This window comes from Carettochelys insculpta, chromosome 1 (assembly GCF_033958435.1).
Source record: "Carettochelys insculpta isolate YL-2023 chromosome 1, ASM3395843v1, whole genome shotgun sequence".
NCBI lineage: Eukaryota > Metazoa > Chordata > Testudines > Carettochelyidae > Carettochelys > Carettochelys insculpta.
This window is the reverse complement of record NC_134137.1, coordinates 269,436,043-269,463,855: the sequence shown is the minus strand read 5'-3', so window position 1 is coordinate 269,463,855 and position 27,813 is coordinate 269,436,043. Positions and strand designations below refer to the sequence as shown.

The following is a 27,813-nucleotide window of genomic DNA, read 5'->3' as shown; positions in this document are numbered from 1 at the left end:
GAAAGAGTGTTAGGGGTATATAAGCACCTGAAAATGCAGATAGCTACATGGCTGAATATTCAGAAGCCCCCAGGTGCTTTTGAAAACCCCACTAGACAACTGTCTGCAGCTTTTGTCATTTAAATACCTTTACTCCAGCCCACTGTCATTTTTCACAAGGCCAATGGAGTTCAATGGAGCTTGGTAAGATATGCAGCTGTTGTCATGCACATTTCAATGTGCAAGTATTTGAATTTTATTAGCACACATTACATTGCAATGAAACCATTACAAAAAAATGTCTAAAATGTGTTAAGTACATTGCACTTTTATATGCAATCATGTGGAGCTAAAAATAGATGACTGTGTGTCCATCCATTCTCCAGTGGATATTACTGCTGTGTTTCATGTCCAGTTCTTTATTCCAAGAGGGAGGGAACCAGAATCACCACAGAGTGTAGATGCTAATTAGATCCAGGCTGCCAGAGACTTCACACTAGTAAAAGATTTAAGTTAAAAACTAAAAGTTAAAAATGACATGTATGTGTTTTATAGTTTATGGTAATCGCCATCCCATCAGGGTTGTCCAGGCAGGCGACCTCCAGCCAGGGGTCTCCAGGACCCCTGGAGCACCTACACATGCTTTTTACCAAAAGAATGTTTGGAAAGAAGGCACTCTTCCTGATCCAGGAGTGGAAGAGGGCCTCCGGAAGAAGAGCTGTGTTCTTTTGGCTTTGGATTGAAAAAGTGCATTTTGTGTGTGGATGCTCCATGTGTTCTTTTGAAAAAGGGCCAGCTTTTTTGAAAGAACATGCTAGTGTAGATATGACCTTAAATAAATACAAAAGGCAAATATATTAAAGAGGGATTGCAATGAAGTTTCTTAAATTAATATTCCATCAAAAGAACATTGATATATTTAAACTATAAAACTCGCTCCGGACCATTTGCAGGCTCCTGAGGGAGCTGAGTATAGAGTAACCCCAATAAGTGGCTATTGCTATAGCAAACTAGCCACATTATTCTGAAAATTATATTTATTATTCAAGCCAACTAACTACACTCAACCAACCATTTAGCAACATGTGGCTAGTGTGTTGGACATACCATACTTGAAATGTGTTTATCTAATCTGCTCTTTAAAACTTCCAGTGACTGATATTTCACAACCTTCATAGGAAATTTATTCTAGTACATAACCATCCTGACTGCTAGGAAGCTTTTCTTAATGTTCATCCTAAACTTCCCTTTCTGCAATTTATACTTACTTCTTCTTGTCCTATTATCAGAGGTTAAGGAGAATAATTTATATCCCTCTTCCTTGCAACAGCCTTTTAGATACTTATCTTCAGAGGGGCTGACCTGCTAACCTGTCCAGCATCCCCCTCTTCACTGTTTATTTTCATTGCCCTCTGGGATAACAGAGAGTCAAGTGACAAGAGTAAAGAACAACAACTAGCCACTGTGCTGGGGCAGTCTGCTCCTTAAGAGTAGGTATGCCCCATTCCTGCCGGACAGGTTTTCCCTGATCTGGAGAAGCCCCCCAAAGAAAAGGGAATTCTCAAAACAAGAGAAAACCTGCCTAGGAGAAGGGGAGGCTTCTTTAGCATAAAAAGCCATTGCCTCAGCATACGGAAATCATATGTACTGAAGGAGTGCAACTTACCTTGCCATTTGCAATTGATGTAGCTCCCACTACCTGCCTGATGGCCCTCTAAGATCCACCAACATCCTATTCCTTTCCCTCAATAAATAAATAAATAAATAAAAGCATAGCAGAAATGTAGCACTTTAAAGGCTAACAAAATGATTTATTTGGTGATGAGATTTCATGGGATTGACCCACTTCTTCAGATCAGTAATACTTCTAGTACAGACTGACACTTATAAGTGCAGAGGGCCAAAAAAAAAAAAGGCAATAACAACTGATAAATCAAATACATAGAGCTGAAGGAGGGGGATGAGGGGCGGGGAATGTTAGTTGTCCTGCCTGAGATAGTTATGAGCATCAAAGGAAGGGAAGCAGTCCTTGTAATGTGTGAGGTAATTGATGTCTCTGTTCATACCACATGTTAATATGTTGAATTTGAATATGAATTCCAACTCACAAATTTCTTGCTCCAATCTATTTTTAAATCCTTTTTGCTCCAGGACACAAATTCTCAGGTCTCTAACAGAATGGCCCACTCCATTAAAGTGTTCATTGACTGGCTTATGTGTATTGAGTCTCTTGATGGCCGTGTCTACACGAGCCCCAAACTTCGAAATGGCCACGCAAATGGCCATTTCAAAGTTTACTAATGAAGCGCTGAAATGCATATTCAGTGCTTCGTTAGCATGCGGGCGGCCGCGGCGCTTCGAAATTGACACGGCTTGCCGCCGCGCATCTAGTCCAGATGGGGCTCCTTTTCGAAAGGACCCCGCCTACTTCGAAGTCCCCTTATTCCCGAACTCATAATGTCGAATTCGGGAATAAGGGGACTTCGAAGTAGGCGGGGTCCTTTCGAAAAGGAGCCCCGTCTGGACGAGACGCGCGGCGGCAAGCCGCATCAATTTCGAAGCGCCGCGGCCGCCCGCATGCTAACGAAGTGCTGAATATGTATTTCAGCGCTTCATTAGTAAACTTCGAAATGGCCATTTGCGTGGCCATTTCGAAGTTTGGGGCTCGTGTAGACGTAGCCGATGTCTACTCTGTGTCCATTTATTCTTTGGTGAAGGTTTTGCTCAGTCTGTCCAATGTACATAGTGTCAGGGCATTGTTGGCACATAATGTCATATATAATGTTGCTGGAAGTGTGCAAGAATGTGCCTTTGATCTTGTAACTAACATGGTTAGGTCCAGTGGTGGTATCCCCAGAATCAATATGTGTACAAAGTTGGCAATGGTGTTTGTTGCAAGGAAAAGTTCCAGGATTAGTATTACTGTGGTGTAGCCTGTGATTGCTAGTGAGAATCCTTCTTAGGTGGTTGTCTGTAGGAAAGGACAGCCTGCCACCTAAGGTCTTCTGGGGTGTAGCATCATGATCCAGAATAGTTTATAGGTTTTTAATGATGCGTTGCAGGGGCTGTTTTGTTTTGTGGGAGTACAGACTGACACGGCTACCTCTCTGTTACTATTTTTTCCCTGTTATTTCACTCCCATTATTGCCCAAAACACAACCTACATGTCCAGACAGAAATTTCCAGTTGCTAGGCATGTGTCAATTAATATTGTGGTAAATTGTTTATCGGATTTGTGTTACATTTCAGCTGAGGATTTCATTAGTTTTTAATATTTGTTCTTCACCAATGCATTAAATACTGTTTGTTTTTAATGGAAGTGTTATATTGAAATGAATGTACATTAAGGGTAAGAACTGAGAGGGTTAATGCCACAATTTTCTGCAAAAGACTTGTTTACATTGAGTTTCCCTTAAGATACAATCTGCTTGTCTAGCGTGTGGGAATCAGCCAGCTCACTGAAGTACTCTACTATTATAATTTATTTCTATGAGGATCTGAGAATGCTTAAGATGCGACAGACCACAGACAAATTTCTGGTGCAATGTTCAATGGTCTCTCAAAGGCTTTTGATGCCGCAGATTTCTGGAAGCCGTCAGTTACACTAAAGGCCTCTGGACATGAGTATTCCAGTTCTAATTGGATATGACTTCTCCCTGCAAAAGACGCCACTTTGTTTCAGTAAATGAATGCAACTCTCAGATACTCCCTACTGGAGAAATTCTGCAGGGCTCCATCTTAGATCTGTTTTTTTATTTCTGTATTTATAAATGAATTGCATGTTTTGTAAATTTCTAATATTAGTCTGCATTCAGAGGGCATTATGGTTTATTATTTGGAGAGTTTTTGCATGACGGTATGTTGGCTTAGGAAGCAGTTTGATTTTGATAAGTGAGATAGAATTTATAGATGTGCCTGGGTCTATACTAGGAAACAGAGCAGTGCTTTGAAAAATGATACAGTGTATAAACAGGGTGGGAGAAAGCTCTTTGGAATGTGACTTTCTAGGAGAGCCCATAACAACAGCAAGATTGTCATGCTTTTGGTTAATATTTTGTGTTTTATTTTATTAATATTTTTTTAGAAAAAGTATGAATCTAGCATTTGTGTTAGACTAAATGTCCATCCAAGGTCTCTTGTCTTATAATTATTATTCGTGTGATCAAAGTGCTTATTTTGATTGTAAGCTCTTTGAGGTGGAGGTGGGGAAGAGACTCTTTTTCATGAAGTAGCTGTACAGTGCCTCGCAGAATAAAGTGCTGATCAGTGTTTCCTGTAAGCTGAGCACTTGCGCAGCTGCCTGGGAGACACTCATGTGCACCCAGCTAACTGAGCTCCAACCGTGGAAAGCATGTGTTTCTACTGGTAGTACACACCCACACATGCCTTGCTGCACATAACATTATTATTATTATTATTATTATTATTATTATTATTATTATTATTATTATTATCGGCCCAAGGATGGAAAAAAGTTAGAGAGAACACTAGTCCTGATCCATGACAGAGGCTCCTCAGTGCTATGGTAATATCAATAATAAGAAAAGCAGGCATAGAACAGCCAGGCAATGGTAACACAAGGTTCCCCATGCTGCTCTTCAGTCCCAGCCTGGAAGGACCACATTTTGGATAATAGAGTAGGTCAGTCTCCATTTGGATTCAGCCTTTAGTCTTTCTCCTGTGGTCAAGATTACTGACAATAACTGCAAGAATATCAACTCATTTAATGCGGGTTGCTGAATAGTCCTCAGATATCAATATCTTTTGGTCATGACTGATTTGTGGTGGCAACAGGAAAAGGTTCCATGGCCCATTACCAAGCTCTCTGAACAACCAATGTCCCTGTTTTAGGGAGGGAACTGTGGGAGCCTGAAGAGTGAATTTTCTTGGCAGTTACTTTGTGAGCCATTGATCATTTCAGAAGTCTTCAGTATGATACTAACTTTTTTCTGTTATCATTAGCTAAATGGGGACTTACTTCCAGAGACCCACTTCTGCCTTTTTCAATGAGTGATTCACTCAGGTGAAGAAGTGTTCATTCAAACACGTCCCATCTCTGTTTAATCCTTTATATGTATTCTTGGTAATGTTTTTTTTTTAAATGTAACATGGTTGAATTTGCTGAAACAAAATAAGCCCCCACTTCAGCAGTATACTTCAACACATTTAAGTTGATCCCTTTTCTAGGGTTACCATATTTGAACTTTCAGAAAAGAGGACACCCCTGAGACAGAGGGTATCTGTATCAGTATCTACCATCTCATGTTGTATTCAGGTACTGTCTATCCTATTACACATGACTGCCACATGAGGTTGTAGATACTGATACAGACGCACTCCCTCTCCGGGGTGTTCTGTTTTTTATATGGTAACCCTACATAAGGGAAACTCCACCATGAAGCCTCTGTGAGCTCCATGCCAGTCCCAAGCCTGGATGAAGGAGGAGGGTTGGTCAGCTGGGTGTCGACTGTCAAGCAACAGTACGAATGAAATCAGATGCCAGTACAACTAAATGATAAAAGATGCTGGCTCAGATGTCGCCTGGATAAACAAGGTACCAATCCGCGATACCAATCGAGTGATCGGGGTTGGATCAATAAGTTGGCTACTGAAAGAAAATTACAACCAACACATATGCTATCCATTGGAACATGGAACATCCGAACACTGTGGACAACCAGAAAATTAGAGCTGCTTTGGAAGGAGATCAAGAGATACCGATGCAATATACTTGGACTGGCAGAGATGCGTTGGACGGGATCAGGAGAGATATGCGGTTGCGAAGTCATTTGGTCAGGAAACGAAACGAAGCATGAAGCAGGAGTTGGATTCCTTCTTAGCAAAATAGCTAAAAGAGCATTATTAGGATACAAATTGGTGAGTGCAAGAATGATGGTAATGAGATTCAAAGCAAAACCCTTCAACATGTCAGTCATTCAGGTGTATGCACCTGTGTCAGACAGTACGGAGGAAGAGATTGGGCTATTCTATAAAGGCCTGACAAAGATGGTGAAGGAGATACTGAAGAAAGATATGTTGATCATCGGAGGAGATTGGAATGCGAAGGTTTGAACAGATAACGAAGATTGAGAGAGAGTCATGGGAAGGTTTGGATATGGAGAAAGAAATGAACGAGGTGAGAAACTACTAGGGTCTGCTATAGAACATAAGATGGTGATCAGCAACACGGGATTCCAACAAAAGGACTGTAGAAAGTGGAGGTGGCAATCAGATGACAGGAAGTCCGAAAACATGATAGATAGATGGATAACATCAGTATAGCAATGCCGAACTTTCCGAGGAGCGGATGTAGACTCAGACCACAGTCTAGTGATGGCAAACATCAAGATAAAACTCAAAAGAAAATGTAAGATAGAGTTCAAGAAAAGAAGAGACGTGGCGAGCCTATGTGAGGAAGAAACAGAGAATGCATACAGAGCAGTGCTCAAAGAGAAGATTAATAGTATCACCACAAAGAAAGACCTAGATAAGAGAGTCGCAGGGATAGCCATCACTATAGAAGAGGCAATTGAGCAGACTGTTCCAGAAGAAGAAAAGATCAATAAGAAGTGGATTACCCAGGACACACTGAAGTTGGTTCAGGAGAAGAGAGTGTTGAAGATCATAAGAGATGTCTCTGAGATGGCAGAATAACAATATAGGGTGAAATGCACTGAGGTAAGGAAAGCAGCCAGAAGGGATAAGGAGAAATAGTTAGAGGAGCAATGTGAAGATATAGAGAGGTATTACAGTGAATGTAAGATCAGGGAGGTGTATAAGACTATTAGGAATATTAATGGGAAATGGCAACCAAAGCAGATGGCGATCAAAGATGAGAACGAAGAAGTGCTCGTGAACAGGGAGAAGATTGTACATCGATGGACGAGATATTGCACTGACCTATACACAGCACAGTTGGACCTGAGTGTCTCAGAGAGACTGATTGAAGAACTGACAGAGATATCTCCACTGAGCATTGAGAGCAAGACCGATATTTCGAAGGAGGAAGTAGAAAAAGCAGTGAAACGACTAAAGAACAACAAGAGCCCTGGAAATGATAAGATCACGGGAGAGATGATCAAATACGGCGGAGAAAGCATAATTCAGGAAATACACCGACTATGTAATATAGTATGGAAAGAAGGGAAGGCGTCTAAGGAATGGACAAGATCTGTGCTAGTGACAATACCCAAGAAAGGAAGTATACTGGAGTGCAAGAACTACAGAATGATTGCCCTAACGAGTCATCTAGGCAAGCTGCTGATGATGATACTGACTGAGAGACTAAGATCACAGATAGAAGAACATATAGCAAACGAGCAAGCGGGGTTCAGAAAAGATAGAAGTACCATACAGCAGATATTGGCACTAAAACTGATAGTGTAAAAAGCTCGATGAAGGAACAAGAATGTATACACTTGCTTCGTTGATTTTCAAAAGGCATTCAACAGCATAGATCAGAAAGTGACTTGGGCAGTGTTGGAGTCATACAGAGTAGATAGCAGACTGATACGGTTGTTGAAGGATATCAATGACAATGTGGAGGCAGCGGTGAGAACATGCAGGGAGTTAGAAAGTTGGTTTAAAACAAGTAGAGGTGCAAGACAAGGAGATCCAGTATCGCCAAGTATCTTCATCACACATCTGGAGAGAGTGATGGACAAGATCAAGGAAGAGGTAGAAGGGATATCTGTGCATGGGAAAAGAATTACCAACTTGAGGTTTGCGGATGATCTAGTTATCACTGAGAAATATGAGGAGAAGCTAGCGAGAATGGTGCGAGTGTTACATGAAGAAGGGAAGCGGTATGGACTGATTATGAACATTGATAAAACAAAAACAATGGTATTTGGAGATAAGGAAATAGGAAGGAAGATCAGTGTGGATGGTATTGAACTAGAAAAGGGAGAGAAGTTCACATATCTGGGGAGCAACATAATGTATGATCTAGACCGTAAGAAGGAAATAGCGACTAGAATAGCGAAAGCAAGAGCGAGTGTGAAGGCGATGGATAAGATCTGGAAAAGCAAGGCAATTAGCTTAAGAACGAAGCTGGGCATCTTGAAAATGTGTGTATTCAGCAGCATGTTGTACGGATGTGTGACATGGGTGATAATGAAAGGTTCAAAAAGAAGAATATTGGCATTCAAAAGGAGTTGTTATATGCAGAAGGTCACCAATGAGGAATTATATAGAAAGATACAGCTGAAAGAGAACCTGCTGCAGAAGGTTATAAAACGGAAGCTACAACTATTTGGGCATATTTGCAGAAGGAACAACAAACGAAAAATCAAAACCCTAGTATTTGGCATAATGGACGGTTCAAATAGGAGAGGCAGACCCCACAGAGAATGGATAGATGATATAGTAGATTGGTGCGGAGCTAGTCTACAGAAACTAAGACACTCCACACTGGACAGGGAAAGATGGAAGGAAATAGTGAGAGAGGCATCAGACACCAGTGGGCACTGAGCCAACGGTCATTGATGATGATTACATATAAGGGAGTTGTTGCCTCCTCCTTGGTTTTGAATATGGGTCAAGCCAGTAGGCAGCCTCTGAGTGCACTTCATAGCTCAGGTCCCACAGCTGGGATAACTGAAGGAACACATCTATTTCTCCAAGTCATGGATCACACTGTAGCTTAGGTGGGCTAGGAGATAGGCGTGCAGATGCATAGAGTGAGGCACTCTGCAAGTGGCTGGTGCCTACACATCTGTGGAACTTTTACAATGATCATTAGAAATATAGATAGTTGGGTTTGTGATGACCGGGAGAACCGTATGGTGACTTGCCTGCCGGGCGCGAAGATTGCGGATCTTTCAAGGCATCTAGATTATATGCAATAGTGGGGAGGAGCCAGTGGGCGTGGTACATGTAGGTACCAGTGACATAGGGAAGGGTAGGAGAGATGTCGTGGAGGCCAAATTTAGGTTGCTAGGAAGAAGACTGAAATCCAGGACCTCTATGGTGGCATTCTCAGAAATGCTTCCAGTTCCACACGCAGGGCCAGGTAGGCAGCAGAACTTCAGAGTCTCAATGCATGGATGAGACGATGGTGTAGGGAAGAAGGGTTTAGATTTATTAGGAACTGGGGACACTTTTGGGGTAGGGGGAGCCTATACAGGAAGGATGGGATCAACCTAAACCAAGGTGGATCCAGGCTGCTGGCATTAAACATTAAAAAGGTCGTAGAGCAGTGTTTAAACTAAGAGAGGGAGGAAAGCCGATTGGTGCAGAGAAGCACGTGGATCGGACGGAGACTTCTCTTAGGCGAGACTCCATTGATAGAGATTCTCTAGAATTCAGTCAGAAAGAGAAGAAGGGAGATGGTAGAGTATGGGCCAGATCAGATGAGAAAAAAATCACATGTAAAAGAATCCAATACATCAGGGAAGGGCAGGCATATGAATAGTGGTAGTTTTTTAAAGTGCGTTTACACAAATGCTAGAAGTCTGTCTAATAAGACGGGTGAATTAGCGTACGTCATATCAAAGGAGGACATTGACATAATAGGCATCATGGAAACGTGGTGGAATAAGGACAATCAGTGGGACACTATCATACCGGGATATAAAATATATCGGAAGGACAGAATGGGTTGAGCGGGTGGCGGAGTGGTGCTGTATGTGAAAGATAATATAGAATCAAACGAAATAAAAATCCTAAATGAATCAAAATGTTCCATAGAATCACAATGGATAGCAATTCCTTCCTCTGATGGGAATATAGCACTAGGGATATATTATCGACCACCTGACCAGGACAGTGATAGTGATGCTGAAATACTAAGGGAGATTAGAGAGGCTATCAAAATAAAAAAACTCACTAATAATGGGGGATTTCAGTTATCCCCATATTGATTGGGTACATGTCACCTCAGGAAGGGATTCAGAGAGAAAATTTCTTGATGCCTTAAATGACTGCTTCTTGGAGCAGCTGGTACAGGAACCCACAAGGGGACAGGCAATTCTTTAGTACTGAGTGGAACACAGGATCTGGTCCAAGAGGTAAGTATTACAGGACCACTTGGAAATAGTGACCATAACATAACAACATTTAATATTCCTGTGTTGGGAAGAACACCACAACAGTCCAACACTCTGGTATTTAATTTCAAAAAGGGGAATTACACAAAAATGAGGAGGTTAGTTAAGCAGAAATTAAAAGGTAGAGTAACAAGAGTAAAATCCCTGCAATCTGCATGGAAACTTTTCAAAGATACCATATTAGAGGCCCAACTTAAATGTATACCCCAAATTAAGAAACACAGTAAGAGACCTAAAAAAGAGCCACCATGGCTTAACAACCATGTAAAAGAGGCAGTGAGAGATAAAAAGGCATCTTTTAAAAACTGGAAGTCAAATCCTAGTGATCAAAATAGAAAGGAACATAAACACTGCCAAATTAAATGTAAAAATGTTATAAGAAAAGCCAAAAAAGATTTTGAGGAACAGTTAGCCATAAATTCAAAAAACAATAGTAAAATGTTTTTGAAGTACATTAGAAGCAGGAAGCCTGCTAAAAAAGCAGTGGGGCCCCTGGACGATAGAGACATAAAAGGAGCGATCAAGGAAGACAGTGCCACTGCAGAAAAACTAAATGATTTCTTTGCTTCAGTCTTCACGGCTGAGGATGTCAGAGAGATTCCCAAATTTGAGCCGTCCTTTATGGGTGACAAATCTGAGGAACTGTCCCAGATTGAAGTATCATTAGAGGAGGTTTTGGAACTAATTGATAGGCTAAACAGTCACAAGTCTCCGGGACCGGATGGTATTCACCTGAGGGTTCTGAAAGAACTCAAATGTGAAATTGCGGAACTATTAACGGTGGTTTGTAACCTATCCTTTAAATCAGCTTCGGTACTCAATGATTGGAAGACAGCTAATATAACACCAATATTTAAAAAGGGCTCTAAAGGAGACCCTAGCAATTATAGACCAGTAAGTCTAACGTCAGTACCGGGCAAATTAGTAGAAACAACAGTAAAGAATAAAGTTGTCAGACAGGTAGAGGAACATGATTTGTTGAGCAAAAGTCAACATGGTTTCTGTAAAGGGAAGTCATGTCTGACTATTCTATTAGAGTTCTTTGAAGGGGTTAACAAGCATGTGGACGGGGGATCCAGTAGACATAGTATACTTAGATTTCCAGAAAGCCTTTGACACGGTCCCTCACCAAAGGCTCTTATGTAAATTAGGTGGTCATGGGATAGGAGGAAAGATCTTTTCATGGATTGGGAACTGGTTAAAAGACAGGAAACAAAGGGTAGGAATAAATGGTAAATTTTCACAATGGAAGCGGGTAACTAGTGGTGTTCCCCAAGGGTCAGTCCTGGGACCAATCTTGTTCAACTTATCCATCAATGATCTAGAGAAAGGGGTAAGCAGTGAGGTGGCAAAGTTTGCAGATGACACCAAACTGTTCAGGATAGTCAAACCCAAAGTAGACTGTGAAGAACTTCAAAAAGATCTCAGCAAACTGAGTGACTGGGCAGCAAAACGGCAAATGAAATTCAATGTGGGTAAGTGTAAGGTAATGCACATTAGGAAAAATAACCCTAATTATACATATAATATGATGGGGGCAAATTTAGCTACAACAGATCAGGAAAGGGATCTTGGAATTATAGTGGATAGTTCTCTGAAAACATCCACGCAGTGTGCAGCGGCAGTCAGTAAAGCAAATAGGATGTTAGGAACTATTAAAAAAGGGATAGAAAATAAGACAAAGAATAACTTGCTTCCCCTTTATAAAACTATGGTATGCCCACATCTTGAGTAGTGCGTGCAGATGTGGTCTCCTCACCTCAGAAAAGATATATTGGCGTTAGAAAAGGGCAACTAAAATGATTAAGGGTTTGGAACGGGTCCCATATGGGGAGAGGCTAGAGAGACTGGGACTTTTCAGTCTAGAAAAGAGGAGACTGAGGGGCAGTATGATAGAGGTATATAAAATCATGAATGCTGTGGAGAAAGTGAATACAGAAAAGTTATTTACTTTTTCCCATAATATAAGAACTAGAGGACACCAAATTAAATTAATGGGTAGCAGGTTCAAAACTAATAAAAGAAAGTCTTTCTTCACACAGCGCACAGTCAACCTGTGGAACTCCTTACCAGAGGACGCTGTGAAGGCCAGGACTCTAACAGAGTTTAAAAAAGAGCTTGATAAATATTTGGAGGTTAGGTCCATAGATGACCATTAGCAAGGGGTAAGGTATGGTGACTAGCCTTTTGTCAAAGGCGGGAGATGGATGGCAAATCGCTTGATCATCGTCTTCGGTTCACCTCCTCTGGGGTACCAGGCATTGGCTACTGTCGGCAGACAGGATGCTGGGCTAGATGGACCTTTGGTCTGACCCAGTATGGCCGTTCTTATGTTCTTATGAACATTTAGGAGTAAGTGAGTCTGAGCACTTGCAGAATTAAGCAGCATCCCAAAGTCAGTTTTGTGGACCACAGTCACACTTAAAGTTCTGGTTTAGGTGCCTATGTCCTTTCATGAATCTGGATGTTAGTTCTTATGCAAGTATTAAGCTATTCTAAGTGAAGTCTATGGTTGATGCCAGGTGCTCAGCATTTTAAAAACAAGCTGGCTCCTTGTTTAGTTACTTGAATATAAAATCTAACTTCAGTCTCCAGCATCTGAAATCCTGGACTGAGAACAACCCTATGAATCTGTATCCAGGTAAGAGTTGTAATGAAACACTGGGTTCCTTCTGTGTTGACTTTGTACCTTTATTGCAGTAAAACATTGCTGCAAAAAACATAGCAGCTGTGTCAGGTTTCTTAGATTTTCCATATTGAGTGCATTCTGCCACTGATACTGCTAAAAGGCCTATTTACTGAAAAAACCTGTAAGACAACTAACATAGTACAATGGGGCATAGCCACTGAACTACATCAAATATTTACAAATGGCTTTACGAGCAGTGAGATGAAGTAAAGAACTTTCAGATTTAAACAAAACACCGTAATAGATATTAACCCCGCATCCAATCTACTAAATAACCACTTTAGAAAGTTGTCCCCACCATTCAGCCTAAATTATCCATCTCAGTTTCATTAAACAGTTAATACTGGTAGAGTACTAAGTTTCAGCAGTGCCAGGAGAACCAGCAATCCATTAGTCCTATTTATATCTCCATGGACAATTCTAAACAATCCTCCAGCTGCCTTGGTGTTTATAAGCTTCAAATATTTGCAAACAGTTATGTCTCTATTTAGTTTTAGCATTTAACCACATTTGAGCTGCATGGCTTTTTATTCTATGATCATATATTAATCCTTTCAGGGCTAACACTTTTTATTACTTTTTCCCTGTATTCCTCAACACAGAATGGTATCAAAGGAGGCAAGAAAGTATGCAGGGTGTAGGAAATAAGATCAGTCTGTGCAATCTTTGTGACTCCCCCTTTATGACTCCACCAAGCTTAATTGGCACTGAAATGTCAGTCTGAAGTCTTTGGTCTAAGATGTACCTATCTAATTCTTGCCTAATGTAAAAACTACATGAGTTATATAAACCATGCATTTTAATTTGCTCCTCTTTACTAAGTCTTGTTTTTGATTAGACCCTTGAGTCTACAGCTGTTTCATAGGAATTTCATTTCATGGAAGTAGTTTTAGGGACATGAAACAGCCTTCAGCATCTAGTCTAGATGATGTTGCACAGGAAGGGTGCCTGCCCTTCCACTCAGCATTCTCCATTAAGAGAACACAGACTAAGACTTCTCTTTACTACTTTAAAACAAATCAGAACAAACCCAAGCTAATCTGAAGTCAAAACACAGTGAAGATGAGTCTTTAGTATTACTACAAAGTAAACTAGGCAAAGTTAGCCTTCTACCTTTCCTGGGTTTGACCTTCCCTTATTTATTTCATGTTAGAAATGCTTTCTTTTCACTTTGTTTTCATATTGGGATAGCTCACATGTGTTAGCTGCCTGGAAGGGTTTTTACTAACAGCACCCTGTTTAACAGGGAAGACAAGGCCTCAGAGATGTTGTCTGATAAGCCATGTTGCTGGGAGGGTTCCAAAACAAGAGCTGTGTAAGAATTGTCTAATGATTACCCAAAGGAATAGTATTTCAGGAGCTAAAGGTGATGTTCCCACCACATTGGTGTGTGTTTAAAAAAAATGGCAAAACTGTCTTAACTGACATTATGTGTGTTTACACTTAAAAGTTGCAGATACATTTGGCATGTAAATCAAAAATGTTTTTTAAAAATTATCTTTTTTCTCCACTTGCTAACTGACTCCAGAATGAGCTACTGACAGGGAATATCGCTAGCACCTAGGCTAGCTACATCTGTACTAGAGAGTTTTGTTTACGAAGCAAGTGGAGTGTCCACATTACAAATGTGTTCTGTTGACAGTAAATCAACAGAATGTGGCACTTCTGTCGGCAGTGTTCTGCCATTCTTATAAGAAGCAGAACTCCCTCTCAACAGAATCTGTCAACAGAAAGCCAGTGTGGACACTCCAGGGGTTGGGGGCTTCTGTTGACAGAAAAGTCCCCCATGGCATCGGCCAGCTGGCCCAGGGGGTGCCCTCTCCACAGCAATCACAGCTCTATGCTTTCTGCCTTTGAGCATTCTTAAAGCCGCAGGGAGCCCTGGAAACTCCGTGGCAGAAAGGTGGGAGTGGAAAACAGCCCAGTAGCATGCTGTCTGCTCCATGCTCCACCGCCACTCCTTCCCACTCATCTGAGCTATGGCAAGCCAACTAGCACACAATTCCCTGGGCCCTCTAGGGAGCTGCCGAAGGGAGACCCCCAGGGCACAAAACGCTCGGCCCCATCCTAGACCAGGACAGAGGTCAAGGACCACCTCAGCCTGTGGGCAGAAGAGGAGACCCTGCTGGACCCCTCTGCTAAGAGGTGCATCACCCCTGCATATACCCAGCTGGCCACTGCCCTAGCAGCATGGGGTGACCCGGCCCACACGATGGAGCAGGTGTGGGCAAAAATAAAAGAGGTCGGGCAGGAGTATGCCTAGGCCTAGGATGCTGGCTAGAAGTCAGGGGCAGGACATACCACCTGCCCTTTTATATGGAGCTCCACTACTTTCTGAGGGGTGATGACACCTCCCCTCCACCTGCCCCTGTGGACATGGCCTTGGAACTCCCCTCCCCAACAGATGGAGGCAGAGGAGGTAGAGGGGCCCAACTGGAGCCAGAGGCAGACATGGGATCTGAGGCTAGGGAAAGCACCCTAGTGATCATCCTGGACTCAGGCTGCTCTAGGCAGGCCATGTACAGGGTGTCCTCCTGTTTGAGGGATCTCTGGTAAGTACCCTGTACATCACACACCCCAATGGATGAATAGTAACAGAGAAGGAGCCGTGGTATGGCTATGGTCTGAAGACGTGGGTCTGTCCCATGAAAGCTCACCTAATAAATTATTTTGCTAATCTTTAAAGTGCTGCTTGACAGCTTTTTGTTTTCCCTATGTATGGAGGGTGGGCGCAGATGGGCATGCTGCAAAGCTCACCAGGCCAGCTCAGGCAGGTCCTCACACTACAGTCCTGGCATGTGGAACCATGGGAAAGGCAGCGTGTCCCACCTGGACCCAGCAGACTGCCCCTGCGCACAGGGGCCAGCCTGCTGCCAGCCTCACAGGAGGCCAGATGAGCCCCAGACCCCAGGGGATGTGGGGCCTGACAGCTGGAAGTGAGCCAGCCATGTGGGCACCAGCCTGATCCAGACACACTGAGGAGTGCAGCTCCCAGCACACAGGCATGCCTGCAGGCAACAATCACCACCCACACCTGCAGACAGCGCCACAAGCCACACGTGTTTGTAGGCACCCTGGGGAGGGCCAGGCTCACCCGCCACCCATGTTGGGACGCCTCTGTGGCCAGACACCGCCCTTGGCTGCTAGTCAGTCAAACGGGGGTGGGGGGAGAATCTGCAATGGTCAGCCCAGTCCTTGAGGCACTGCAGAGTCCCCATCCCTTGGCCCAGGGGTGATGGTTGCTGCTCACAGTGGGGGTCAAGGCTTTAGGGGCTGTGTTGCATGAATGACTCACCATCCCTCCTCGTCTTCCTTACAGCTGCACCATCCAAGGGCTTGTCCAGCCCCACCTCTCCACCAGGAACAGCCAGCCCCACACTGGCACCAGAGTGAGGCAGCCCAGAACCAGCACCAGGGCAAGCTGGCACCTCACCACCATGAGGGTGGGCCCATGGCCAGAGAGTGATTACTGTCCACACAAGGACATCCAGAGAACCCACACTGTTACCCTGTGGAGGCTAACCAACCTTCTGGAGTGGCAGCTGTGGGATGACTGGGAATGGTGAGTGTGGGATTACACACTGCCAATAGTTATTGGTGACATTTATTTTATATGTTTTTCTATGTTCATGTAAAAAAGTTCTTAGTTCACCACCCCTGCATTCCTCTTTATTGGGGAGGGGCTGGGGAAGAGTGAGAGGGCAAAAGGAGGGTCGTGGTGGGGATTGGGTAGGGCTACAGACCCAAGGCCCCCACTGGGGGTGCCCTGGGGAGGGTCAGTGGGGGCTATGGGAGAAGCTGTATGTTAGGGCCTCTTGGATCCTCAGCCCACCCCATGGGCTTGGTAGACCAGAGCCGTGCCTGGCTGTTCATAGCTGTGGCTATTGTCTGCCCCACCCCAGATGGAAGGTGTCCCCCTTCCCCTCCACAAGGTTGTGTAGGGCACAGCACACTGCCATCACTTGGGGGACATTGTAGTCCCCCATCTCCAGGTGGGTGAGAAGGCACCTAAAGCGTGCCTTGAGGTGGCTGAAGGCACACTCAGCCTGCTGCCATGCCCGGTTGAGTTGGGCATTAAACAGGTCCTGGCTTGGGTTCAGCTGCCCAGTATAAGAACTTTATAAGCCAGGGCATGAAGGGGTAGGCAACATGCCCCATGGCTCAGAGTGGCATGTGCAGGTCTCCAACTGCCAGCTCCCGGCATGGGACAAAGGTGCCCACCTCCATCCTCCAGCACAGGCTGGAGTTGTGGATCACATGGGCATCGTTTGCCTGGCCCAACCACCTGACGTAACACGGCTACCTCTCTGAGGCTATGTCTACACTACATGATAAAGCTGATTTTAAGGCAGTGAGCTCAGTTTTACAATCTCACTGTCTTCACTGTGAAGGACAATAGATTGATTTTAGGGAGTGCTAAGGTTGATATTAATATACGGACCATGCAAGTTGATGTAGCACAAAGTTTGAATTTAAAAGGTTGGATTAATGTTAATGTAGAAATAACATTTGTTTAAATGGATTTTATTGGCCTCCAGAGATATCCCCAATGTATTCCACAATACCCCACAGTTGTCTGCTCGGTCTCCATCTGCTTCCATCTCCACTGCTCTCCAGGTGTGCAGGAAGTAGGTAACAGGAAGGTAGGTGCAGGAGGTCTGCAAATTTGAATTTGGCCCCAGGAAGCTTGGGAAATTGAAGTAGGCACCTGGGCCTATTTTGAATTAATTTCTTTATGATCAGTGCAGCCATCGCATCTAGCTATGAAAAAATAGCCCCAGCATGGGGTGGTGGCATCTTCCCTGCACAGGATCTAGCAGGAGAGGCTGTTTTTTTTTTTTCAGCACTGGTGCCATCCCCCACCCCACCCCAGCCCACCACGTGGAGGCTAAGCTGTGGGAGCCATGCTTGTATGAGAGGCTGAGAAACTTCTTTTCAGTGGTTCAAAATTGTACGGGGCAACCCCCGCATCCCCCACAGCACCATGCAGTGGAGGTCTATCCCCGTTTCAACCACATCACATGGCTAGCCCCATAACCCAATAAAAGCACATGCCTGTGGTACAGTGCAGACCATGCTTTTAGGCAGCACTGTGTCCTGGCTTATGTGGTAAATGATTAAAAGGCTGGAAAGATTTTCAGGGGCTGGCTATTGCCAGAGGGAGCCGGGGAACTTGATCTTTGCTGTTTTCAGTGGAGTAGCATATACTGAAGTGCTGCCAGAAAGCCCCTGAAGGGATCATGTCAACTGGTCCCTCAGCTACAACTCCCACTCATCAATGTATGTGGGGGTCGGGCATGGCTCCCACCATCAGTGATATTCAGGGCTAGCCCCCTCTGCACTGGAGAAAGCCCCTGAAGGAACCTGTCCCCCTCAGCTTCCATCCCCACCATATAGAATGAACCACCGTACCAAAGCAAGCTTTGGAAAGTTGGCTCCCTTTTAAGAAAGCACTTTTTATTTTCAATTAATTCAGCTGTTTGCACTATTATTTGCAGTTCAACCAGTGAATCTACGGCATATGATTTTTAAGCTGGATTAACAGTTAGTCTATAGCTTTCTTTCAACCAATAACTCTCAGGAAACCAGGGTGTGTTTAAATGAGCACCCTTACTTTTCCTCTAAAGCATTAACAAATGACGGAAGAAGGCTATCGTAAACTGTAATCTGTTACTACAATATTTTCAGAGATGATGTTCATCTGCTTGTTGTAAAATATTTGATAATTCAGTGATAAAAAGCAAGAGATTTCAGTTAATTTGGTGATTTTTGTTGATGCTGTCTCTCCAATCTTTTTTTTGGCAAATTCCTTATCAAATGGCTTCCTTAAGACAGGCCATACCATACTGTAGTTTCAAGGCGAATAAAGCAGCGGAGGGACTAGTTGACATGACACACTCACCTGGGTGATCCCAGGGCACAGTGTCATTCGGCCATGTGGGCATGACACTCCTGTACCTGGCACACTAGTTGGCTGATCAGGCAAAAGTTGTACCTAAAGGAATTAATGCAAAGGTGTTCATTCAATGGGGGGAAAAGCAGCTGAGCAACCAGTTTACATGGTTCAGTCACCTTCTGAAGCCAGCCTACTTGATTTTCTTTTGCCTGGGATTCCGTACTTTTCCTTCTGTAAAAGTGGCCGTTTGCTTTCCACAGGAGGGGAATGAGAGCAATGTAATATGGGAAGATGATATCACATACCCACAACCCCTTGCGGGGCACTTTTTCCCATACTGCACCAGTGAAAAACCCCAGCATACTACAGGACTGAAGGAGCTGTGGGATAGGTTCCCACAATACACTGCTGCAACAGTCAGTTTGGTGATTTAGTGTGGCAGCACTAACTTGACTTGGTGGAAGTGAGGATACTCAAATTCAAATTTATAAAGTTCAGTGTTACAAAACTGAATTTAATAAAATTGAATTTATCTCAGTGTAGATATAGGCAGAGACTATTCATCTAAAGCAAATCAGTGAATGCAGAGCTCCATATAGCTTGTTTAAGGTGCTATTTGGTGTCATCAAATCTTGCATGAAAAGAGTCACTGTGAATTCAGGTTTTGAAGTATATATTCCCTTGTACATTGTAGATTTGCTCCCATCACACCTAACAGTGGCTAGCCACTGACAGCTGCACAAGTGCAGGCCCTGCTTTAGACAGGCAGAGCTGCTACTTGCACAGGCAGGAGCTCACCTCTGCTTTGATGTGTTATACATTGCATCAGTGCAGGTAGCATCTGAACCTCATAGATAAACATTATTCTGTTTTATAGATGGGGAAACTAAAATACAATGAGGCTAAGAATAAACAGCAACTCATTGCTAGAAATAGGGACAAATCACAGATCTCTAGCTAGCCAATTCTGCTCTCAAACTGGTAAATTAGACTATGCTAGGGTGAATTATTTTAAACTTAATATTTATCATTAATGCAGCGTATATGCCTTGGGTGCAAAAAGAGTTCTGTTTGTTCTTTTCCCCTTAATATTACCGACATAGTAACATGCAAGTTATCAGTAATCAACTTGTCCATTTCCAATAATAGGTGGTGCTAGTAATGGCTACATTCACAATAGTATATATTTTAAGTTCTTCCTCATGTTTCCAAAACAAACTTGCATATATTAGACTATAAGAAGGGATGGCTTGATACACAAGATTTGAAAAGAAAGATAACATTGGATCCCATAAGGGAAGGCTATGCAAGGCCAGTTATTTTGCTCAAAGAAATCCTCAGTGTCTCTCTGTCAAAGGGGATACTTGCTCTTTTGTGCCTCCTTCTGGCCAAATATGGCTTGGCAGCCCTTTGCCTCAGTTTCTCCTCTCAGTCCCCCTTAAAGTCCACGTAAACCAGATATTCAAAATATTCCCCCTTCTGGCATCCAATTTAAGTCTTTCCAAAAAAAACCCAAACATATGAAGTCTTCATTCTGGTTTCAGTTGGGATCCGTTCCTCCTCTGAGAGTCTCTCCTTTCTTTAAAATTCATTTCATTCAGCCTGTGCCCAGATTCTCCTTCCTGACCACCTATCTTCCAGTACGTCTTACCTACAAGCTAGGCCTCCTCCATGAGCCCTCCCAGCTAACGTTTTTCCCCAGATGACTCAGAAGTCTTCTTACTAGCTGCAGTTTCTGCAGGCATTTGCACACTTCTTAAAAGGCCCAGATGCCTTTCCATAAACCATACTGAGCAGCAGGTAAACAAACTACTGGAGTTATACTGTATCCTGCTTCCTTTTAAAGTGAACAGTCACGCTGTGACTCTTATTACAATATCACCCAGTAAGCTTTAAAGAGTCCATGAACCATATTTCAGAGCATTGCTACCCTTAAAAATATTCTGCCTGAATTCAAGATTGCTGTTACTGTCATGGTCCAAAAGTATAATGGCATTTTAAAGATCCAGGCTGCATTTTTAGATCTAGAAAAACATTTATTTATACTTCGTAATGTTTTGCTATATCTCCAGTCACACTTCCTTTCACTATCATTCCTCACTTGAAATAAACTGTGACATTGACCGTCTAACTTTGAGATAAATTGCCCAAGATACCTTGATAACCCTGCTCAGGACACAGATTAAAGCAGACATTTGGCCCTCAGCTACTTATTTAAAGGTCACAGAACAGTGTGTGTCACTAACAAGAACTGGAGCACAGCTGTAACATTATTTCAGGAGCAATCAGACTGTCTGTCAGCAGAATATCAAAGTAAGGTAATTTCAGTAGAAAACAGCTGTAGCTCCGAAGTCTAAGAAAGGTTATACAAGGGAGAAGCGCACTGAGTAATAAAAACTTGCAGCAGCCAGTCACAGCAGCTGACTGTGCCTCCTGGAGGACAACAGAGCTAAAAAGTACAAAGTAACCATTCAGGTTCAGTCCAGAACCTGCTTTTTGAGACCCATCCTCTCACAGGATTCCACAGCCCAGGCTCCAGCCTGAGCCCAAACAGCTACACTGCATTTTTAGCCCTGCAAGTCCAAGTCAGCTGACCTGGGCCCACTGTGGCAAAGCTACAGGTCTTCACTGCACTGCAGAGAAAGAGAAAGGAAGACCCTTAGAATTGCCCTGAGCAGTTCTCCTGTAAAACCAGAGAGGTAGCCATGTTAGTCTGTAGCTTCAAGAACAAGAAGTCTTGTGGCACTCAAGACTTCTTTGCCCACGAAAGCTTATGCTCCAAAATATGTGTTAGTCTATAAGGTGCCACAAGACTTCTTGTCCTCCTGTAAAATCGTCACACTTTCCTACCAAACAGGGACACTGTGAGGATAAATGTATTAAACATTATGAGGTGCCTTGATACTACAACAAAGGCAGCTACGTAAATATTCCAGATAGATAAAGCCACTTTGGGATATGAGAGACGGGACCATGAGGAGGTGATTCCTGGCGGAAACACATGCCTTGGAAATTTATGGCTCTGCAGCCTCAATTCATAGCCTGCACTTTATTTTTCAGGGCATGCTGCAAGAACCATCTCTTTTTGCTCCCTTGCAAGGTGATAGAGGGGAGGGTAGTGGATGTTTACAGGTAAGTGCTGGAGTTTGGTTTATTATTTTTTAAATATTCACCAAAGGTGGCCAGAGCTTGGCACGAGTGCTCTTTTTGATACTACAGTATGAATTAGAAGAAACGTTCTGTAATATCAGTTGAGACTTTAAATGTTTAGAAGTCTAGAAGAAAGCCCACATACACACAGTAGGTGTGTCTACACTAGAATGCAACGTTGAAGGAGCAAGCCCAACTTCGAAATAGTGCGCGCCCCGTCTACACACAGCACACGCTATTTCGAAATTGAAATAGAAGTTAGACGGCAAGACGTCGAAATCGCTATTCCTATCAAAAGATGGGACTAGCACCCTACATCGACATCTAACATCCACGTAGGATGTGTTCTGTGTCCTGCTACTTCGAAATAGCAGGGTCCGCCATGGCGGCCATCAGCTGTTAGGTGGAGACGTGCTGTCCAGCCCCTGCAGGGCTCTATGATCTCTGCGCCCAGCGGTTCTTAAAGCCGCACAGACCCAGAAACCCCGTAGCAGGAAGCTGACAATGTGCAGGCAGCAGCTGTGCCACGAGGTGCCCCGTATGGCCCAGAGGTAGACCATGGCAGCAAGCCAGCCCCCCGAGTGCCCCCAGAGCTCCCCCCGCAGGCCATCCCAGGCCTCCAGCCCGCAGGGCAGGAAGCGGGTCCCCTCCTAGAGCGATTCTGAGCTCCATGACCTGCTGGGGCTCTGGGGTGAGGAGGAGGTGCTCCATGTAATGGGGAGCAAGTGGCAGAACACGGAGGCATTCACCCGCTGGCCAAGGGCCTGGCCGCCCGGGGTCAGCCTGCCCGCACTCCTGACCATGTCAGGAGTAAGGTCAAGGAGTTGCAGCAGGGTTACGCCCGGGTACGAGACTCGACCAGGCAGTCTGGGGCTGCCCCCGCCGCTTGCCCCTATTACTGGGAGCTAAGGGCTATCCTGGGCCCCTGTGACACCTCCCCCCTTGACACCACAGCCAACAAGCCCCAACAGGCATCAGAGCCAGGGTCGGGTCCAGAAGCCAGCCCTGCACCCCAGGGCCAGAGCTGGGACCCTCTACCTCAGCCATGGAGTGGTCCAGTGAGGAGGGGGAGCTCATGCTGGACATCTCCTCCCACAGCTCCAGCTGGGCATCCACCAGACGGGCCTCCCCTGACCATGGCGGTGGACCTTCAAGTACGTACCCCACAGGGCACACACCCCCAGGGCATAGGGCAGGTGCACCACTTGACTGGGGCCCTCCACATCCCCAGAAGACCCCAGCCTGCCAGGGCCTGGGCAGACCATGGCCCAGGGACAGTGCCACAGCCACCAGTGCCCATCAGCACCTCCACCCATGGACAGGGCCGTGCGCCACCCCGGGGGAGTTGGGAAGGACGGACCACTGGAAGGGACCACCCAGAGGGTCACTGCACGCACCAATGGGGGATGGGGACCAGATGCCCTTGGGGGGGATGGGGTGGGCCACAGATCTGGGCTCAGTACTCATGGCCTCCCTCCCTGCCTTCCCCCGTTTCCGCAGCTGCACCATCCGTGGTCCCAGACAGCCTCCCAAGACCCCTGGACCACCCCTGCCTGGGGACACTGCCTGTGCCAGGACGGGCCCACGCCCCCTGGGGCCAGAGGTGTACCACCCACGACCCCGAGGTGGCCGCTGCCCTCCGGCGCCAGGCGGACATCATGGAGTGGAGATTCCACTTCAAGGAGCGGGAGGCTGCCTGGCGCCAGGAGGCCTGGCGGGACTTTATGGCCACCTTTAACCAGGGGGCCACCATGTTCAAGGAGCTGGTGGCCTGCCCGCCCCCCCTCCCCCAGTTGTCCTCTGTGCTGCCCTCCCTGCCACCCCATCGGATGTCCCGCCTGCCGCCCCACCTGCCAGCTCCGCAGGGCAGGAGCCCACTGGGGCCGACGACCAGGCCAAGGACCTGCCTCAGCCGTACCTCCCCATCCTGCCGGCCCCTAGCTGGTCTCACTGGGGTCCCTGGCTGATGGGGAGACCAGCCACCTGAACATGGCAGGGGTCATGCCTGTCCACCCCCGCCCCGGAATGATGGGCTAATGTGTGGCCTGCCCACGCCTCCCTCATGTATATAGTTGTCCCCGACCTGTAGGTAGTTATTATAGTTGCCCCCCCCCACGTATATAGTTTATTATAGTTGTCTCCACCTGTATATAGTTATTTTCCATGATGCTGTTTGTTATTGGTTTATAAGCACAGAGGCGATGTTTTTGGTTATTTAAACAATGAGGCAGTTTTATTTTTCAAAAACCCATGTCCCGGGTGCTTTCGGTGAGGGCGGTGCGAGGATGCTAGCGGCAATGTGCAGGGGACCCACCAAGGATGGCCTGGGTGGCACTCACTAGGCCCCCTGGTCTAAGTACTCCCGCAGGGCCTCCCAGACCCGGACCCCGTCCCGATGGGCCTGGCAGCTAGGGGCAGCGGAGGGCTGGGGGTAGCCTGTTCTGGCCTCCAGCGCCCAGCCCTGCACGAAGGCCTCCCCCTTGCTTTCCACCAGGTTGTGAAGCATGCAGCAGGCACCCACAACCTGGGGGATGTTTGGGAGGCCCACATCCAGGCGGGCCAGGAGGCAAACGCCACCAGCCCTTCAGGCAACCAAAGGCCCGCTTGACCACTTGGTGGGCGTGGTTCAGTCGTGCATTGCAGCGCTCCTGGCTGGCAGTGAGGGGACCTGTGTCAGGGCGCATAAGCCAGGGCTGGAGGAGGTAGGCCACATCCGCCACAAGGCAGAGGGGTATGGTGGTGTCCCCGAGAGATCTCGCTCTGGGGGATGTAGGTCCCCGCCTCCAGTCGGTGGCATAGTCCTGAATTGCGGAACACGCAAGCGTCATGGCTACAGCCAGGCTAGCCCATGTCTGCATCCTGGAAGCGGCCACGGCTGTCCACCATGGTCTGCAGGACCACGGAATGGTAGCCCTTCCTATTTATGTAGCGCCCACCACTGTGGTCCAGGGCACGGATGGGGATGTGGGCTGCATCGAGGACCCCGAAGCAGTTAGGGAATCCCATGGCACAAATCCCGCGATGGCTGCATCCAGGTCCCCACCTCAGATGACCCTCTGCAGCAGCAGGGCATTGAGTGCACGCACCACCTGTGAGGAGGGAACATGGGTGCCTGTGAGGGTACGCAGACCCTCCCCAGGTCCCCCATCCCTAAGTCCCCCTCCCGGGCCCCCCACCCACCTCAACGGGTTGAGGCCCAGGCCTCCTTACCTCCATCACAACAGCCCCAACTGTGGCCTTTCCCACTCCAAACTGCTGGCCCACGGAGTGGCGGCTGTCTGGAGTGGCCAGCTTCCAGACTGCTATTGTGACCCTCTTCTCAACAGTGAGGGTGCGATGCATCCATGCGTCCTGGTGCCTCAAGGCAGGGATGAGCCACTGGCAGAGCTCCATGAAGGTCTGCTGGCTCATGCGGAAGTTCTGCAGCCACTGGTCATCATCCCATTCCCCCATATCCAGTGGATCCCACCACTCAGTGCTGGAGGAGTAGCTCCAGAGCCAGGGGAGGTGAAAAGAGGGGCTGATGTTGGCAGCGATCACCACCTTGTGACAGCACTCACAAAGCTTAAACTAAGAAGCACTGGTAGCAAGATACCCACACAGAATTGCTTTGATGTAGAGAAGCTACAAGACCCCAAAATTAAGAATGTTTTTGTCCTTAAGGTGAAAAACAGTTTTCAAGCCTTTCAAGATCTTGAGGAAGAAACTCACAGCATAGAAGAAATGGGAACAAATTACAACAGTGCACCTAAGAGAGCAGTGAGGACTGCCTAGGTTTCAAACAAAAACAGAAAAAAAAAAAGTATGGATCATGCCAGACACATGGAAGGCGATCAATAAGAGATATACCTTAAAGAAGAAATCTACAGCTGCCACATCAGAAAGACTGAAAGATACCAGCAACAATACAAAGAAGCAGGTGGGCATGTCAAGAAACTAGTGAGAGCTGATAAGAGCTCACATAGAAGAGCTAGTAGCACAAGCTGAAGAAGCAGCTACTCAAAGAGAGCAACGAAATATTTTTAAAATCACCAACCTTGTTTGCAGTAAGTATCATACCAGTACAAGTGTCCCTGTCATAGACAAACAAGGAACTCTACTTATAACAGAGAGGGAACAAGAGGCTCGTTGGGCAGAATACTTTCAAGAAGTTCTAAAAAGGCGACCACCAGAAGAAGCAGCTGATATTCTAGAAGCAGAAACAGACCTTGACATACACACTGCTCCCCCAAAAATGGAAGAAATTAGCATAGCAATAAGATCCTTAAAGAATGATAAAGCTCCAAGATATGACAACCTCAATGCTCAATTGTTCAAGGCAGACCCAGAACTTGCAGCCACTATTCTCCAACCATTCTTTACAGCAATATGGGAAGGGAAACAGGTGCCACAGGCATGGACAAATGGAATTATTGTTAAGATACAGTCATTGAGAGCTCCTTTCTTGGGTAACAACCGGCACTGCATTCCTCTCCTCTCAGTGTCATGCAAGATCCTTGCAAAGATCATTATTCAGTAGATTTCAGATGCTCTTGACAAATCGCTAAGAAAAGAAAAGCTGGCAGTCACAAAGGAAGATGGTACATAGATCAAATTTTTGTACCACATAACATAATTGAGTAATGCATTGAATGGCAAAAGCCGTTGTTCATCAACTTTATTGCTTTGACAGCATTCATGGGGATAGTGTCTTCGGCCTATTTTCAGAGCATATGGAATGCCACAACAAGTAGTACAGCTCATCAAGAGTTTATATAACAATTTCACACATAGCATGAGAAACAATGATCTATGCTTCAGAGTTAAGATTGGAATAAGGCAGGGATGCATAATGTCATCGATGCTTTTTAACTTAGTCATGGACTGGGTTATGTGGTGAGTGAAGAGGCATCAGATGATCTGTCTTCTCCACACAAGGGGACCTTGATTTTGCTGATGACCTCATGTTGCTCTCCCATACGCATTGTCACATGCAAGAGAAGATAAACTGGCTCTGCGCCTTTGGAAAACAAGTCGGACTAAGAGTCAGCCAGAAGAAAACAGAAATCATGACCCTAAACATAGAGGCACCAGCACCAGTCAAGATCCATGGCCATGACCTACCTGCCACAGAGAGCTTTATCTCAGACAAGATGGAGGCATCAGAAGCGATATTTAGAGCAGACTCCGTAAAGCCAGAAATGTCTTCATGTGTCTGAATGCTGTATGAAAGTTATCACAGTACAGGATCCACACCAAACTGAAGTTGTATCAGAGCTGTGTCTTCGCAACATTATTACATGGATCAGAATGCTGGCGGATGACAGAGTATGACCTCGGTAAATTGTAGAACCTCCACACCAGAGCCTCCATATTTTTTGGCCAGAATAATTTCAAATCAGGACCTGCTTGTACAGTGCAAGGAAGATGTCATGGCCAACATCATTATGAAAATACACTGGAGATGGATTGGGCACGTACTCAGGAAAGATGTAAGCTCCATCACAAAGACTGCTGTGCACTGGACTCCTGAAGGGAAGTGGAAATGAGGATGACCCAAGACAACATGCCGCCAGACAGCTGAAGTAGAAATGAAGAGCATGAATCACACTTGGGGCATTATTGAGAACCTGGCCAGTGACAGACAGAAGTGGAGGACCTTTGTTGCTGCCCTACATGTCAGGAAGCATAAAGGATGATGATGTCTATTAAATAAAAACAACTGACAAGGCAAAGAGCAGGACAGGTAAAATGGGTTATAAATTGATGTTCCAGGCTCCATAGTAGCAGAAAACATCATTCTTATTGAGTCTGCACCAAAGAGAACTTGGATCAATATAAACAGGAAGTAAAACTTCATGAAGGTAGAACACCTAGTATTTTGGCCAAAGAAACATGGACTGAAAGCAGCAGAGGCATACACCAAAAATGTAGTCATTTTTATTACTGACCTAGAGAAACAGCTGGATTTAGGTGGAAAAGGGCTCTTGTAGCAATTGAAATCCAAATCATCATCATCATGGGTGCTGGAACTGAATTATTTTCATACGTCAGTGGTGGGGGAAAAAAAA

General features: G+C 45.4%; 1 long non-coding RNA gene across 2 annotated transcripts in view; it reads left to right on the top strand.

The window, feature by feature from the left end:
• LOC142019806 (uncharacterized) overlaps positions 1-27,722 on the top strand; it is a 33,945-nt gene extending 6,223 nt beyond the window's left edge. Inside the window, exons 3-6 of one of the 2 annotated variants that reach the window (XR_012647200.1) lie at positions 16,037-16,279; positions 21,674-21,745; positions 22,862-22,917; positions 25,427-27,722. This is a non-coding gene — a long non-coding RNA (uncharacterized LOC142019806). Of the gene's footprint in view, positions 1-16,036; positions 16,280-21,673; positions 21,746-22,861; positions 22,918-23,263; positions 24,849-25,426 lie in introns of those variants that run through there. The other variant, XR_012647199.1, reaches the window with a different exon arrangement.
• The last annotated feature ends 91 nt before the right edge of the window (positions 27,723-27,813 follow it).